Source organism: Triturus cristatus, chromosome 3_1 (genome assembly GCF_964204655.1).
Source record: "Triturus cristatus chromosome 3_1, aTriCri1.1, whole genome shotgun sequence".
Classification (NCBI taxonomy): Eukaryota; Metazoa; Chordata; class Amphibia; order Caudata; family Salamandridae; genus Triturus; species Triturus cristatus.
The window spans coordinates 1,024,885,856-1,024,902,876 of NC_140583.1; positions in this window are offsets into that span (position 1 = coordinate 1,024,885,856).

Below are 17,021 nucleotides of genomic sequence, written 5' to 3' on the forward strand. Positions count from 1 at the left end.
TCTGGAATTTTCTTTGGCAGTCAAGACTGTCATAAACCACTCTTTCTGTCATCATGCATCTATTCATTCCCTCTCACGACATGTCTCTCATGGGGGTACATTCCCCACATCATTCTTTTATCTACAACAAAGCCCAGCATACAAAATAATAGTTGTTTCCTTGGGATATCCACATTGTTGGATATTCCCTTTATAATCAGAAAAGGTGTTTTCTGGATGGCAGTCCCCAACACAGCCTCAAATTCTGCTACGATAGTCCCCTGGTAGGCATACACCCTCTGACAGCTCTAAATTGTGTGGAAAAATGTGTCCTCCTCCTAACCACACTAAAGCACGTAGGGCTCTTAGCTTTTCCAATTATGTAGAGCCTGGACCTATTGTGGTAAGACCTGTGGAGGACATTGAACTGGATCAGGAGCAGCCTGGCTTTATTGGTGACCTCCGTAATGTGCATCAGGGCAGTCTCCCAGTTAACATCCTCGAGGGCTCCCACATCCGCTTCCAACTTTCCCCGTAGTTGTCCCAGATTGTCTGGTATGCTGTTTAGCATGGTGCCATGCAATAGAGAGACAGCCCTGTTTGGGATCGCGCCACCAAGGACCGTGGCTCTCTAGCAAGCTGTGGTCCACTAGATCATGGCCACAACCCTCTCCTTTCCCAGGCTGCACATCAATTGTAGGTATTTAAAGTGCTATGTATCAGCTAAACATATTCCTGTTGCAGAACCTCAAGTGGCTTGATTGCCCCTCCATCCAGGATATCCCTTGTTGTCTCTATTCTGATCTGCCCCATCCAATTTGGGCAGTAGTTCACCCTTTTGGGGAAGGGGGGTGGCCAAGGAGAGCTTCTCTTTCCAACCACCTGTGGTGTCACCTATATTCAGGGTGGCCCGGGTCAGCTCAGTGAGGTGTTTCCTAACTTGTTTCCCACAGATGTAATAGATATAAGGCACCCCTCCACCATAGCTGATCTCTCTAGCCTGTATGCCAGTTCATTTGGGGGGCTGTGTCCCCAGTCATTATTTATGTCCAATAGTGTTGCCCTATAGTATGCTTTTAAGTCTGGAAGCACAAGCCCTCCATTGTAGACAGATCTATTTAGGGGTTTGAGGAATGTTCTCAGGATGACTCCATCCCACAGGAAGGTGCAGAGCATTTTATCTACTTTTTCAAAGTATTTATCGGTAACATAGCAAGGGGTGTCTCGCAGAACATATAGTAGCTCAAACAGGGCGATCATTTAATAAAGTACGACCCTGCTCATGTTCGTCCAGGGGAGTCTGCACTGCCTTTCTGTGTCATCACTCAAATCTTTCAGGACCCTGTGTAGGTTTAGTTCCAGGAACTGCTTCCGATCCAGTGTAATCTCCATATCTAGGTATTTGAAACCAGGTTTCGTCAGTCAGTTATCTCCTATTACACCCTGCAAATCTTTCCATTCCCCCAGTTGATAGAGGATGGATTTTTCCCAATTTAAGCAGTACCTGGAGTAAGTCTCAAAGGGCACCGAACACAGACAGAACTGCTGGGATTGACAGGTCTAGGTCCATTAAATACACCTACCGATATTTTCTCTGCACTGTCAAATATCTGGGGAAGCCCAGGAAGTCCGCTCTGCAATGCACCCAACAGGCCAACACTTGAGGCACGACACAGACAGGAGTGGCGATAATGGACAGAACTGTCTTGTGCGCCTCCCTAGGCCGAATGTTCCAGAGAGCATCCGATTTACCCTTAACACAGCTGTGGTCCCCTGTAGAGGACCCCACCCAGCTACAGAACTTAGGGCTGAAGCCAAAGCGCGGTAGGGTTTTGGATAGGTACTGCCAATCAATCGAATCAAGAGCTTTTGCAGCATTTAGCAACATTTTTGCCCTGGGTTAATTATCTGTCGAAAATCTATCAAGGCGCAAACGCAGGTGCTTAATGTTGAGTCTTGTGGCCTGCCCTGGCAGGAAACCCTACTGGTCGGTGGGCACCAATTTGGTTATCACACCAGCCGGGAAACATCTGTTACATCGCAGTGTTCACACCGCAATACCTTTAAAATGCGGGCATTACAACGCAACTCATTACAATGACATGCGCTGGATGGCGCTCTAAGCTAAGGAATAGTATGGTTTACTATTCCAACACCTTCCCTACTGGAACGTAGGCTGGAGTTGGAATAGTAAATCATATTATTCCTAAGTCCAGCACCCTCCAGCGCTGCGTTGTAATGGTATCGCGGTGTGAAGACCGCGTTGTAACATTGTATATTCCACCAGCCAGTCTGGTGGCAAGGGTCTTGGCTAGGATCTTCAATTCAATCCATACTTTTGGTGTTTAGCAGCGAAACAGGCTGGTAGGAGGAGCATAGGTTGGGCGTGCTATCTTTTTTGAGATGACTGCGAATTCAGCAGGGTAATGGGCTGGTAGGAGGAGCATAGGTTGGGTGGTTGCCTTTTTTTGGGATGACCACAAAAATGGTGCACTCTCTGAACAGATTCAGCAGGTGAGGATTAAGGAGGTAGTCTAGTCTCTTATAGAACTCTACCAGGAAGCCAATGGCACCCAGCATCTTTCCTGACTGCACAAATGTCACTGCTGACTTCCTCTAGTTTCAAGTCAGCTTCAACCATGTCCCTATCGACTAAGTTTAAGACTGGAACAGGCACTTCCTCCAGGAATTCCATAATTTCTTGATCTCTGCGTGCCTTGTAGAATCTACGATAGTACTCGGTGAACATTCGGGCAATCTCCGCATCTTAACGGACAACCTCCCCATGTCTGTCACCACTTCTGCCACTCACTTCGCTGCCTCCTACCCAACTACACAAGTAGGGGACCTGCTTTGTCCTCCATGTCATACAGTTTCTTCTGAACTCCCTGGCAGTGTTGGTGGGCCACTTGTATCACATGATTGTGGCATATGTCACACATTGTCAACTGGTGCAGGCAGGAGGCCTCATCCCCACTGTAAGTTCAGTTCCGCTTCAGGTGGAGGAGACGACACTCCAGTGGTAGCATCGTCTCTAACTATGCTTCTTTTTATGCCAATCATGGTCTGGGCCTTGTCCCTAAGTACTGTTTCATTGGCCTCCCAGAGGGTAACCGTAGTGGCCACTGACCTCTCATTTTCAAGTAGAGTTGGGTGTCGGCTCTCAGGGATTCTGCTATTTCTGCGTCCCTCAGAGCCCAGGAATCCAACTTACAGCTCTGTGCTCTAGTATGCTGCCGGGTACCCGGTGTGACCAACAAAGGCAAGTTGTCCAATATCCCCCGGCCGGGTACGGCAAGTCCCTCACGCAGGACATTTCCATCTCGGGAATAAATACAGAACATAGTCTTGAAAGGGTCCTGGGAGCCCGAGAGAGGAATTCATATTGTCTCCCTCGCAGATGAAAGAACCTCCAAATGTCACCCAGCCCCACTGCTTGAGTGAAACATGCAAGTTCTGTTGGTGCTTTGGATTGTGGCAGTTGGGGTGTGTCGCTGTCCAGCTCCCTGACCATGACTTTGTTGAATTCCCAGCCCATAATAAAAGGATCGCTGGCTGCGCCTACAAGGATGGGGCCCAGATCCTCCAGTGTCTGCTTCTGAAGTCTGAGAGGGAGTACATATGAATAAACAGCACTTCCCTCTTTCCCCATCTGCCCTTTTTTGCTACATGGCAGCCTTCAGGGTCAATCAATTTCTTCTCCACCTGGAAAGGTGGGGTCCTCTTGGCTAGAGTTGCGACCCCTCTAGAGTCTCTTGTGTACACTGCATTGGCTAGGAATGCATTTCACCTCTATGTAGACAATTGAGGGTTTTTCCAACAATGGTGTCTCCTGCATAAGTACCAGATTGGTGGAATGCCTACGAATGTGGTGCTTTACCAGCCCCCCTTTGATTTTACAGCCCAGGCCATTTACATTCCATGAAAGAAGTGTCAGTGGGTCCTGGCACTGCCCAGCCATCTGCTTTGCTATCCACGCTGCCGCTTTGATGCCTGGCCACTCTGCATGGATTGCGCCCTCTGTCTCATGTCAGGTGTTTCAGTGTGTCTGCACACCCTGCTGTGCCTCACAATGAACAATTCAATTTAAAAAACCCAAACTGTTCCCCCAGCTCCACCTTTCCCTGACATGGTTTTTGAACTACCCTGTTCCCCAACTTGGGAAACGTCTGTCGCCCACCCCATCCTTTTAACATGCACTCTAAACGTCTCTCATCCTTAAGGAAAGTCGAGCACTCCCTCCCTCCTTTCCCTCAACACTCACTCAGTACCACTACACTATTTAAAACTTATCTCTGCAGGACACTGTCTAGTCATCTGTGTCTGAAGCCCCTTCCTTGGCCTCCCCTTGTGGGCAGGTGGATGGAGGGGCCCCCAAAGTCTGTGTCTGACAAGTGAGCCCCGGATGTCTTTTCACGGGAGGGCAAGCTGTCCTCCCCTCTTCACTATCTTGACCCTTCCCCATGGCAACCTCTCCAGGTCTGGCATCGCTGCAGCACCTCTCTCCAATCCCCATCTGTGGTTCGAGGATTCTGGAGAGGGTGTCGGCTGGATGCTCCACCCATCTCAGCGACCATTGTTCTATCCACTCCCACGCTCGGTCCAGACGAATAAACACAATGGCTTTGCCCTGAGGGATCACCCTGAGTTTGGCCAGGTAGAGCATCATGTATCTGACATCCATGGCCCGTAATTTCTGCTTCACCGATTCAAAGGTTTTTCTCTATTGCTGCAGCAGTTTTGTGAAATATGGGAATATAACACTTTGTCTGTGTTCGAGCTAGGATTTCTGGTTTTCAGAGGATGCACCCTGTACAATCAGGATCCACCATTCTAGTCAGGGAAAGCTAGATACACACTAAAAGTTAACCTGTGCTCACCTTCAGGTAGCTTGGCACAGAACAGTCAGGCTGATCTAAAGGGGAAATGTGTAAAATATTTGTGCAACACACACACACAGTAACACAATGAAAAGACCCCAAAAATATTCCACACAGCGTTAGAAGAGTAGATTTTAATGAGTAAAACAATACAAAATCCAATCAGTAAAACTAGAGTTGTGGATTTTTTTAAGTTTGAATTGAAATGCAGTGCTTAGAAGCAAATAGCACTTAGAGGTTACTTGAGGTCACACTGGACTGGGGTAAATCCAAAGTTCAGGCCAACTGTGATGGAGATGGAGGGCAGGCTGGTTACAGGACTCACACTGATCCCACTGAGAATGTAACTTAGATGGAGGAAACCTCAACATCAAAGACTCAATGCGTCGGTTCCGATTCCAGACATGCCTATCATGATATCCCAAAGCTTTGAGTGATTCACATGATCGAATGCTGAGTTAAGGTCCTTGAAGGCCAGGTAAATGCTTCCCTCTTTAACTGCTGAGTATTTGTTTATTAAGAGGTAAACATTAAAGCACTGTTCAACAGTGCCAAGTCTGGTGTGACTGACAAACTGGGGAAACAGCCTTAACCACGCAGCGTGAACCACTCAGGGATGAAAGGCCCAGGTGGTACCATGCACGTCTAAACCACGAATATGCCTTAACCATGCATATGCCTGGTTAAGGCATGTACGCGGTCTAGTTTCTGCTGCTGCCTGGCGGAAGAGCAGGAAGAGAAAGGATCTGGATGTGATGGAGAGGTAAGTCAGGTTTTGAGGGGTTGGGGGTAGTTTGTAGGAGTTGGGGGGGTAGTTTTCAGGGCTGGGAGGGGGCCAGGGTAGTGTACAGGGATGACGGGGTCGGGAGCTTTAGGGCTCAGAGCAGGGGATGGAGATGGGGATAGATTATTTGGGTTGTGGGTAGTTTTGGCGGTGGGGGTCAGGGTAATTTTCAGGGCTGGGGGCGTGAGTTTTAGGGCTCTGGGCAGGGGACAGAAAAAGGGGCAGTTTTAAGGCTGAGGGGCAGTTGGCCTGGTGCGGGGATATGTGGGTTTAGGTTTTAGGGGGTGAAGGATTGTTTTAAGGCTCAGGGAGGGGGCTCGGGCCGGAGTAGTTTAAAGGGGCTGAGTTGTAGGGCTCAGGGTAGGGGACAGTATAGGGGCATTTTTCAGGTCGAGGGTGCAGTTGGGCTGGGGTAGAGGGGAGGTAGGGACTTTGGGTTTAGGGTGTTTTTAGGGTTTAGGGCAGAGGTGCAGGAGTGTGATCTTTACCACACATGTCCCGTTACCAAACATGTCTTGACCACAAAATTGCGAGGTAAAGGCATGCGTGGTAAAGTCATGCGTAGTAAAGTCATGCATGGTAAAGACACGGTCGGGGTTTATACCGCGTGGTTAAGGCATGTGTTGTTGAGGCATGTGTTTTTCCATCACAAAACTGTCAAAATGCAGGTCTGAGAGAATGTTATTATCTTGTACCCAAACATCGAGCCATTCTAATAAGATCCTGCCCATAACATTTGCTGTAGAATTGATTACAGATATGTGATAATAGCATTTGGGACCATCTTTGCACTCGTTTAAAAAAAATGGGCACTATTGAGGCATAGCAAACTCAAGGAGATGATGGACAGAGCACTGAAACTTTTCAGAAACTCACCCCCAGTCACAGATCTGGGTTGAATCGATCATCGTTCTTTAGCTCACTTCGCCACCTCAGTTCAGACCCAGCTATATGCAAATCAGTCTTCACCATGTGCCTCATGGGAACAGTCCAGCCCGAACTGCCAAGCCAGGTCTTCCCTAAACCATAAACAAGCATCCTGGGACTAGTTTCGGGGTAACACTCCTTATCAACCAGGCTAGCTTGAATCCAGTGGCAAAGTGAGCAAGGGACCCACATCTGGGCATATCCTGCCAATTTAGTGCGAACAAAGCAAACACAAGGAGATGATGGACGGAGCACTGAAACTTTTCAGACACTCATCTTCAGTCACATATCTGGGTTGAATCCATCATCGTTCTTTAGCTCACTTCGCCACCTCAGTTAAGACCCAGCTACATGCAAATCAGTCTTGACACTGTGCCTCATGGAAACAGTCCAGCCTGAACTGCCAAGCTAGGTCTTCTCTGAACCGGAAATAAGCATCCTGGGACCAGTTTCGGGGTATCACTCCTCATCAGCCAGGCTAGCTTGAATCCAGTGGCAAAGGAAGCAAGGGACCCACGTCTGGGCATACCCTGCCAATTTAGGGCGAACAAAGCAAACTCAAGGAGATGATGGAGGGAGCACTGAAACATTTTAGATACTCACCTCCAGTCACAGATTCTTTTAGGGCTCAGGGAGGGCGCTGGGGTCCAAGTAGTTTATGGGGGGCTGAGTTCTAGGGCTCAGGATAGGGGATTGTATAGGGGCATTTTTCAGGTCAAGGGGGCAGTTGGGCTGGGGCAAGGGGTAGATAGGGATTTTGACCATCTTTGCTCTCTTTTTAAAAAATGGGAATTATTGAAGCATGTGACCATCATTTTGGGGGGCCAGTTCTGCTGACCGCATTCAAGACATTTGTCAGAAGTGGCACCCATAATGTGTTCTCCATACATAGGTCTACAGGGGCCATATTTGAACCCAGATCCTTGTCTTTGTGTATCTCTTTAATGCAGCCACTGTTTCATGCAGCTCAATACCAAGCCCTTCATGTTGTCCCATTGCATCCTCTACCAACAGTAATATGTACATCTGAGTTGGTAGTGACTATGAACCTTAGTAAAATGGTCGACTCAAGTATTGGGGGGAATCAAAGTTGCAAGATCTGACTGTACGATCACTAAAATGGAAATGGTTAATAGACTGCCAGAATACTTGTGTGCCTTTGAGTGAGCTATATATAGCCAGTGCTTGAAATGGACAATTAGATGTGCAGGTACCCTGTATCAGAGTACCTGCTTGTTTTTGAGACGTGGCGGTACTTTCCAAATAAAAGTTTTACAATTGTATTGAGAAGTGTCGGTACTCTCCTTTTCAAACTAAAAAAGTGCCGGTACTCAGTACCGGCCCATTTAAAGTAGTGGCAATAGCTAGTAAGGACTCACATGCATCATCTCTTATTGTCTTTCTCCTGCTTTCAATTACCCTATTATGTCACCCCTTTACAGCAGACATATTTGGTGCACCTGGGAATCATTGTAAGATCTTTTAGAAGTACTCTATGGGGTTTTGTGCAGTGGGTTTTTGAACAGTGGGAATCAAACCATCTAAGCCTTCTCAATGTACAGTATTGCACAGGGACAGGCTGAAGCCCCCTGACAGATTCTCTTAATATAGTATACCACCAAGTGATTTTGGTTAATCTACGTTTTTTAGGGTGGGTGCTGGGGGGGGGGGGGGGGGAGGGGAGTTTAATATAGCACGAACTAGACCTGAAGCTATCAGAGAGCTTTACATAAGCACCAGTTGCAGAGGGACACTTTCGTTTTTGTTAGGCACAGGGAGATTAAGTGATTTGCCCAGATTCACAGGATGTTGAGCGTCCCTGCCGAGATTCACAAGATGTTGAGCTTCCCTGCCGAGACTCGAACCCGGTTCCCTAGCTTCGAGGTCTACTGCCCTAGCCCTTAGGCCACATCGTCTCTCTTGCTTCCGTTTATGCAAGACACCCTTATTTCTTAGGGCAGCTATAGGAGCAGTATCATAATTAAGCCTCCAGGGAGATTAGGCATCTGTTATAGGAGATTAACTCATTTCCTGTGCAAAATGCTCATTAAAAAAATTCGACAAGTCATGTCAGAACAATGTAAAATCAATTATGTTACAGTGTTCTCTCCCCATGTATCTTGGCGCTATAACCACATATTAGTGAACAAATCAAAAGAAAATTGTAAACAGTATTTGGAGAGGAGGAGATTGAGTGCTTCCCCATAAAAGGGAATGAATAAAATGCGTTTGGTGTACACCTTGAGGATCTGTTATACCGCTCACGGTGTTGCCTAAGTGATTACAGAATTGAATGTTATAATCTTCCAGCAATAATAAGGAACCTGTTTTTTTACATTTAAAATAAAACTTCTCATTTTACCCACACAGTGCATTGATGTTGTAAACATTATTAGCATAGAAATGACCAGTTTAGAAAAGAAATTTCTATAAGCTACATTCGAGCCACAAAAGTTAGAAATGTGGTATCACTAGATTCGTCCTGATGATTCTTCCTGGGAAGGAAAGAGGAACCAGAGTATTCAATCCACCTTTGGCTCTACCAGAAAGTGCAAGAATGGCGGGAGTAAAAATCTGTGGTCTCCTGACAGAATATGTTCTCATAACCATTTGTAGACTCTAGCCATTCTGGGTTATTTATCTTTGATCCCAAACCTGCAAGATTCCAGCTAGCAAATTTCCCTGAAGATTTAGGTGGGGCATACTCATGACTGATTGATGTTGTAACACAGTGGTTTTTTTTTATCAGTGACACCTAGTAAGCCTTCGGAACTATTGAGATGTTATAAATGTTCCGAGACACTTTGATCATAATCCAGTACTTTGATTCTTAATATTCGACTTGGACCTGTATAATTTATTCCTCAATCTATTATTTCAAGTGCTGCATATTTATTGCTGACTGAAAGGGAGAAACATTGAGAAGATGAAGGTCCCTACATCATATTACTAGAAAGGATGGGCCCAGAGTCATTTAATCTCAGTTTATAAAAATCCCCAGAGGGACAGCCTGTATTCTGCCATGGTCCCTGCTGCTGGATTTATGCCCGGTGAGAATAACTCTCACGTGGCTTCATGCCTGAAGTTAACAACTATACAATCACTGGGATCTGTTTTGTGGCCGTTTACTACCTGTGCGACTCTCTGGACCATGGTTATCTCTTTATGTAGTGTGTTTTGTCGCCTAATTTTCCTTTGATCCAATGGGTAACTTTGTTGAAAAGTTCATCATAGCGCTCCATATGCCTTGGCAAAAGGCGTGGAACCCATTTTGAAACAAGCGGAAGTTGTAGAGAACACAAGCTCGCTTCTCCTGTTGGTTGAAGAGTGTTACTCTACCTCTTTCCTGGGGTGTTAACCCAAAGTCTGGATTAGAGTTTGGGCAAGATAGAGTTGTTTGCTTGTGGAAAGGCGCTTCTGCTGGGGCAGCGGGCCATGATTGACCGTTAGCTAATCTGTCGGATTCAAGTTGCTACTTCTCTTGTAGTATGAGCCATTTGATGGCCCGTGCTTGCATTTAATCCCAAGGTAAGCCTTTCTTGAGCAACCAGTCCCCTTAATACGGATACCATAAGGTTGCCATACTTCCTTTTATTTTCCCCAAGAAGGCACAGAGGATGGAGAATGTGATGGGCCCTTTCTCACAGCTAGTTTGGCTATGGCAGCTGTGGAAGCCCAATTTTTCAGAGGACTAAATCCTGGTTTCTCTTCCCCACCTATTGGACATTTAGCTAATTTTTTTTCTTTTTGGTTGGGTGCCGTGTGCAGAGAAAATCAGAATCAGGCTTTAGGCCCAGGTTTTCCTTCTGCTCTTTAGGCAACGGGGCATCAGTTGCACAGGGATCAGACCTATTTGTTTTGTCGGGAAACGTTCCCACCAATGGTTCTGAGGAGGACAGCGTGCTCTCAGAGTTGGAGTTATTACAGATAGAGCCTTGTTTGGTCCCTTTAGCGTTGCTTAGCTTCTTTGTCACAGCATCAGTCTTGTGATAGATTACCCCCATTGCATTCAAAAGGAAGCGGGTGATGGTATTAGCAATAGACATTTCTTTTCCAGGGGAAGTGTGGATTGTGTTTTCAGCAGCAGGTTGTATCAACACAGTGGGAGTGAAAGTGAGAGAAGTGTGGGGTCTAGAGGGATGGCACAGCCCATCCTCCTCCGAGCTCTGATGGGTGCAGGCGAGCCCGCTCTTGCCCAGATCTTTGCCTGGGTGCAGTTTGCAGTCTTGAGCTTTGTACCGCCTTGCGGCTCTTCCTTCTCCTCGGGGTGCGGGAGGCAGTATTGTAGCCAATTGGGTCCAACCTTGGCCAACAACAGAGTATCCCATGGTGTGGGAAGTAGCCTTGCACATTGTACTACTGCCCCACTGCCCCTCCTTCTCAGTGTGTGGGCTGTGGCATTGTGGAGAATCAAGGCCGTCAACAAAGTATCCCCATCTCTACTCAATAATCAAATTTGCCTAATAAAGCTTCTCATTTAGCCTATATTGTACAGTTACTGTAAATTCCAACAGGATTGTAGTAAATTCAGTTTGTTTAAAATCATCAGTTCCTTTGTTTATTTTATATTGTTGGATAATGTAGCACTTCAAATCATTCCAGGAGAGGTTTTCTGAGTGATAGATGTGTGATCTATGTTTAATGAATGTGTTTCGAACTGGTCTCTTTGTTCATTCTATCTATTGCAACCCACAAGAGAATCTTAGAAAAGACCCCTGAAGTTACAGCCAGTGTGCGCCGACGGAATAATGTAAACATCACTGATGCATAGTTTCATTGTATAATTGGGCAATTTACATACACGGCATTTTTTTTTCAAAGAAAGTGCCCATGCCTTTTTTTTTAATGTTCTTGCCTTTAGTTTAATGGTAAATTATGAATACGTGAAAGACTTTCATGAACGCCACAGCCTGTTATGATTGCGTTTCTTTTGGTTGTGTAATTATGAGTGGTTCCAAGGTTTCTCGGCACATCTTATCATGCACAAATAGCACTGTTTAAGCTAATACAACTGAGCTGCCTCACAAGCGTCTATGGTCCATTGATTATTAGTGGCTCAGTTTAATTTGCTTAAACAGTGCTATTTTTGCATTATTAGATGCGAGAGGACGGTTGCTATTTTTATATATATATATATATCACTGAAAAAACCATAGGTTTCACACATGTTATAGTTAGCGGAAATTTTACTGATCAAAAACCAATGAAATTCCCCCGTTATAGTTACTGCAGGCAACTATAACTCACGCGACCGCAATCCTCTGCTGATGCTAATACTGTATTTAGACACTTATTTGCCCATGTCTTCTTCCATAAATTTTTAGCTATACATATATTACAAATATTTTTTTTTCATAAAGACACATATGTCATCAGCAGAAGATTGCGGTCGCGTGAGTTATAGTTGCCTGCAGTAACTATAACGGGGGAATTTCATTGGTTTTTTATCAGTAAAATTTCCGCTAACTATAACATGTGTGAAACCTATGGTTTTTTCAGTGAATTTGCAAGGTTTTTTAAATGCTAATTCCTAACTATAACGTGTGTGAAACCTATGGTTTTTTCAGTGAATTTGTACGGTTTTTTAAATGCTAAGTTACTTTACGCCATTCGTGGCGTGCGCGCCCACTTAACGCAGTTCGTTTTGTGCGCGCACGGTGCGCTTCGCGCACCGTGCACGCACAGTGAGCACGCGGTGCGCTTCGCGCACCGCGCGCCCACTTTACGCAGTTAGTGCCATGCACGCACGGTGGGCACGCGGTGTGCTACGCGCACCGCGTGCCCACGTTACGCTAGATGGGCCATGTACGCACGATGTGCTTCGCGCACCGTGCGCACATGGAGGACATATGATGCACTTCGTTTTGAAAGGTAATATTTTAATTTTTCGTATATTTTATAAGCCATGCACAAATGGTGCCCTTCGGGCACCGTTTGCACACGGGGTGGAGAGAGTGTGGATGATTTCTTTTTTTTTTTTTTTTTTTTTTTAATATTTTAGTTTATCTCACGTATGTTAAGCCATGCACAATAGGTGGCCTTCGGCCACCAATTGCACACGGGGTGGAGAGAGTGTGGATGATTTTATTTTTTTTAAAATTTTTTACCGTACACGTACGGTAAGCGTAATCGGCGAGATTACCGAAAAAAAAAAAAACAGTTTTTGGCCTTGGGGGATCTTTGGGGACTCCCTCAACATGCCTATGTGTGTGGGAGCTGTCTAAACAGCCCCTTTACATGTTTTTGGGCTTTAAATTTTAAAAATCACTCTCAGTGCGAGAGAGAAAATGGCGGCCGCCGCTTCCTGGTTTCGGCCGATTCGAATGTTTACTAAGATCTAAGAGCCAATCAGAATCGCGCTCGCGCACGCCACCGTACGCGTACGGTAAGCGTACCGTAAGCGCACCGTAAGCTGGCTCAGATATATATATTGATTTAAAGGCTATTTTCTCAGAATCTACTGAACAGATTTACACCAAACCTACAAAAGGCACTTCCTTGACCTGAGGACTACCTCTCTGCCAAATTTCTAGTAATTCTGTTTAGCCGTTCGGGCTGTAGCCCTGTCTAAAGGTCCTATGGAAAAATGCATGGGAAAAACGCGTTTTGGGACCCCCCTTTTATCTCAGCCCCCGCTTGACGAATCCCCCCGAGACTTTCAGGGTAGGAGCGGAGCGTAGCGCCCCACCTATTTTGAAAAATTTGCGAGGATTCGTCGACCGGCGCAAAAGTTATTCAAAATAGAATGTTGCGGATTTCCTATGGAAACGTGGTCCTAACTATAACTACCTACTGGCGACCGCCAGTAGGAATATATATATATATATATATATATATATATATATATATATATATATATATGGGCAGTGTGGCCCTTACATTTGTGCTAAGCCTGTAAAATGAAGACAGCGTTGGGTTTTTATGAATACAAATTGCACACTTTTTGAAGGATTGACCGGCGCAAGAAGTAGTGAAAACATTACCTGTCGTCGTTCAATATACTTTGTAAGAACTTTGCAACAAGGGATTGACTGTCACTTTAAGCATTGTGAAAAATGTAGGAACATTCGGGTCCTTCTTCACTGTTGTGAGCTACATTTCAAAGTGCAAGAGAGTTTGCATATATATTTTTTTAACAGAGTTTTATATAACGTGAACTTGATCCGAATCGGGTATCAGAGCGCTTTACATAGCACCAGTAGCATTACATGAGGACACATCCATTTTTGTTAGGCGCGGGGAGATTAAGTGATTTGCCCAGCATCATCTAATCTCCCCCTTGCAGGATGTTCAGTGTCATTGCCGAGACTCGAACCCGGTTCCCCAGATTCAAGGTCCACTGCCCTAACCATTAGGCCAGCCCCTCTCCCCATATGATTAAGACTTTTCAGGAGTTGAAACGCATTATGCTGTTTATCTTGCCTTGGATTAAAGAAATTTTACTGAAGCACGTCTGGTGGGCCTGTTTACATGGCACTGAGATGGTTCATGTTTTTCGTTTGGAAATATTTGGTGTTTGACACACCCTGGCAGGCCCCGACCTGAGAGGCGGAGGCACCCCCTGCATCACATTTCTTCTGGAATATATGTATATGCGTATATATATATATTCACTTAAAAAACCATAGGTTACACTCATGTTATAGTTAGCTGGACATTTCACTCGTAAAAAAACAATGAAATTCCCCCGTTATAGTTAGTGCAGGCAACTATAACTCACGCGACCGCAATCCTCTGCTGATGACGTCAGATATTACATCACTGTATTTAGACACTTATTTACCCACGTCTTCTTCCATTAATCTTTAGCTATACATATATTACAAATATTTATTTTTCATAAAGACGCATATGTCATCAGTGATGTAATATCTGACGTCATCAGCAGAGGATTGCGGTCGCGTGAGTTATAGTTGCCTGCACTAACTATAATGGGGGAATTTCATTAGTTTTTTACAAGTGAAATGTCCAGCTAACTATAACATGTGTGAAACCTATGGTTTTTTAAGTGAATTTGCAAGGTTTTTTTAAATGCTAATTCGTAACTATAACGTGTGTGAAACCTATGATTTTTTCAGTGAATTTGTACGATTTTTGAAATGCTAAGTTATGTATTTATTAATTTTTTTTTTTCAGGTTTTTCACATATATATCTAGTTAGGACCTATTTTCCATAGGAAATCCGCAACATTCTATTCCCAATAAGTCTGCCGCCAGTTGATGAATCCTCGTGAAATTTTCCAAACTTTTGGCCAGCTCCGCTCTGCTCCTACCCTGAAAGTTTCGTGGTGATTCATCAAGCGGGGGCTGAGAAAAAAGGGGGGTCCTAAAACGCGTTTTCCCCATGCAATTTCCCATAGGATCTGTTGTCGCAGCTACAACCCGAACCGCTGAACAGAATGACACCAAATTTGGCAAAGAGGTAGTCCTCAGTTCGGACTCGTGCCTTTTGCATATATGGTGTGAATCCGTTCAGTAGTTCCTGAGAAAATTAGAGTTAAAAGTACATAAATATCTATGGCCGCGGAGGATCTGCGCACCCTACACCCACCGTAAGCGCACCCTCCCCGAACTAAGCGCACCCTCCCGATCGCGCGCTGAATGCTAATTGGCTGTCGAGCGTCTCTCTACATTCGAAACCAGGAACTGTTGGTGGCCATTTTCTGCCTCGGTAGAAGCGAGGCTGAAGAAGCAAGGGGAATAAGTGTGTAAAACATATAAAGGGGGCAGAGTGGAAACACTCTGACCCTCTAGAGGTGCTTAGGGGGTCCCAGAAGGACCCCCTGGGGCCCCCTTTTTCTTTAAAAAAAAAAAGCCGAAATACGCGCACGGCGCGCGCATCCTATTGCGTTGGGTGCATGGATTCTCAAGCGTTGGGTGCGCGGATCCACGGCAATGTTTTTTGAAAAAACCACAAGAAATCATTGGTTGTATGACTACTTTCTACACTGAAAGGTAGGGTGTATATTTCTGTTTTTTAAAGGTATGATTCTTATTGGTTAACAAAAACAGATTGTAAGGAACATTGTATATGATAAGCTCATATGTTGAAAAGTCAAGCACACTTCCTGTCTTGTTTAGTAACATTGTGTGCTGAACTTGTGACCTGTGAGCTCAGTGCAGTGTTCCAAGAGCTGTTTCTATGGTAACAGGCAGAAGGCAGATTGGGGGAAGGGTTGAAATGTATTTCAGTTGGAAAGGGTTGAAATGTTTCACCAATAGAAATGTGTGTTTGCTTTTGAGTTTATGTGTGAAGGATTGTGATTTGATGTTTACATGTATATGTGTGGAAAATGAAAGGGAAACTTTTCCATTCTTTGTTTTTGCTGAGAGGTGCACAGTGCAGAGATTCTGTAAAAGAAAATATGGTGAGTGACTGATATACTTCTTAATCTACAAAAGAACTTGAAGGATGAGTTATTTAATTGCGAGGGGATGTATGTAGACTATTTTGATTTTAATCAGACTAATGTATTTCTCCTGCTAAAGTGTAGGGAGTACTTTTTTTCTCCACAATCTTATTGAGAGTGTGTGTGTGCATGCAGAAACCCTTTTGTGATAAGCATTTGTGTTTTTCATGTGTTTGCAGCCAGATAACTGTGTTGTTTTTATATTTTGGTAGAATTAGAAACCAGTCATTGTTTATGAATTTGTGAAATGAGTTATGTTATGTTTCTATACTAAAATGTAGTACTACTTCTAGATGAAGAAATGTGTTTTGGTATAGTGCAAGGGATAGTGTTGTTTGTCTAGAATCACACAGTGAGTCTGTGTGCATTTGGGAACCACTGTGAGAGAAGCATTTGGTAACATTGTGTATTTGCTGACAGATAACTGTTTTAACTTGTCATGTTGTGAAGTTTTAGTAGCATTAGAATACAGTTATGGCTTATGAATTGATTAAATGAGTCAGCCTTTGACAGAAAAGTGCAGTCCTGAAATATGTAGATAGCGTGCAGTTCCGTTACCAGTTGCACTGTAGTGAATTAGTTTTGGTAAACTCCTAGGGATAGTGGTGCTTGTCTAGAATCACACTGTGAGTCTGTGTGCATTTGGGAACCACTGTGTAAGAAGTGTTTGGTAACATCGTGTATTTGCTGACAGGTAACGGTTTTAAAACATGTCATGTTGTCAAGTTTTAGTAGCATTAGAAGACAGTTATGGCTTATGCTTTCATTAAATGAGTCAGGCATTGACAGTAAATTGCAGTCGTGAAATATGTAGATTGTGTGCAGTTCCCTTACCACTTGCACTGTAGTGAATGAGTTTTGGTAAACTCCTAGGGATAGTGGTGTTTGTCTAGAATCACACTGTGAGTTAGTGTGTATTTGGGAACCACTGTGAGAGAAGTGTTTGGTAACATCGTGTATTTGCTGACAGATAACTGTTTTAAAACATGTCATGTTGTCAAGTTTTAGTAGCATTAGAAGACAGTTATGGCTTATGCTTTC